Here is a 998-nt window from a genome sequence, read left to right on the forward strand (position 1 = left end):
AACGTGTCCCTGTCCCCCCCTGACTCACCCATTGACCAAGCTCTGCTGCGAGGAGAAGGGGGAAATTTCTGCAACGGAAAAAAAAAAAACAGGGCTGTCGCGGCGGCGGGGACGAGAAATAATTAACTTTGGCGGCATCGCCATCGATTTTGGGTCGTTATTAGGGAGGCTGGAGTAGGGACGGGGATGCAGCGCCGGGAGTGGGGACCGTCACCCCGGAGCCACCCGGGGGACACACACACACACACACGCGGGTGCCGCGACTCACCGTCCGCGTCGGGGAAGCAGTCGATGACGCCGAGTGACACGGATTTGGAGAGGGCGCAGCCACCCGTGCTCTGCCTGGCCCGGCTCGCCGGCAGCCTCCGCGCGTCCTCCTGCCAGTGGGCACGGGGTTGGCAACTGGGGGCCCCCGGCTGCTGGCCCTGCCAGCCTCTGCTTGCCCTTCGGGTGGCACAGGGCAGCTGCCGGTTGCCGGGATGGCGCATCCAGGCTCGGACCGGTGTCTGATGGTTCCCAGGCTCTTATTTTTCCCTCCCCACGGTTGATCCCCAAAATTAAGCCTCTCCCAGAGAATCACACAGCTCGGGAATGGGCACCCCGGTCCCGGGATGATGGCAAAGCCACCCGGGCCGATGGCAAAGCCACCTGGACTGACGGCAAAGCCACCTGGGCCGTGGCTTTCCTGGGGACCCACCATGATCCCCCCTCCTGGGGTCCCCTACCCTCACCCCTGAGTCCATCCCCTGGCTGCAGGTGGGTGCTGGGTGACAAAACACCCTGGGGGGGGTCAGGAGGAGGAGGAGGAGGAGGAAGCTCCTACCTGCGCCCGCTGCACATCGGCCTCGTCCTCATCCTGGGAGAGGAGGGACTCCAGGTCGTCGTTGCTGTGGATGAGGGGGGCTCGCCGGGGGTCCCGCCGGTGCCCCCCCAGCCCGTCCAGCTGCTCCGCGCTGGAGTCGATGTCGTCGGGGCTCAGCCCCTTGAGGCTCACGCTG

At 66.0% G+C, this 998-nt stretch overlaps 1 long non-coding RNA gene across 1 annotated transcript; it reads right to left on the bottom strand.

Moving 5' to 3' along the window:
- Positions 1–992, bottom strand: LOC113490573. The gene is made up of 3 exons (XR_003400263.1): positions 824–992; positions 269–377; positions 1–68 (listed from the first exon to the last, which is right to left on the bottom strand). It is a non-coding gene; the product is annotated as an uncharacterized LOC113490573 (long non-coding RNA).
- Between the last annotated feature and the right edge of the window lie 6 nt (positions 993–998).

The sequence above is a fragment of the Athene cunicularia genome, unplaced genomic scaffold (genome assembly GCF_003259725.1).
Source record: "Athene cunicularia isolate RWA unplaced genomic scaffold, athCun1 SCF_141, whole genome shotgun sequence".
Classification (NCBI taxonomy): Eukaryota; Metazoa; Chordata; class Aves; order Strigiformes; family Strigidae; genus Athene; species Athene cunicularia.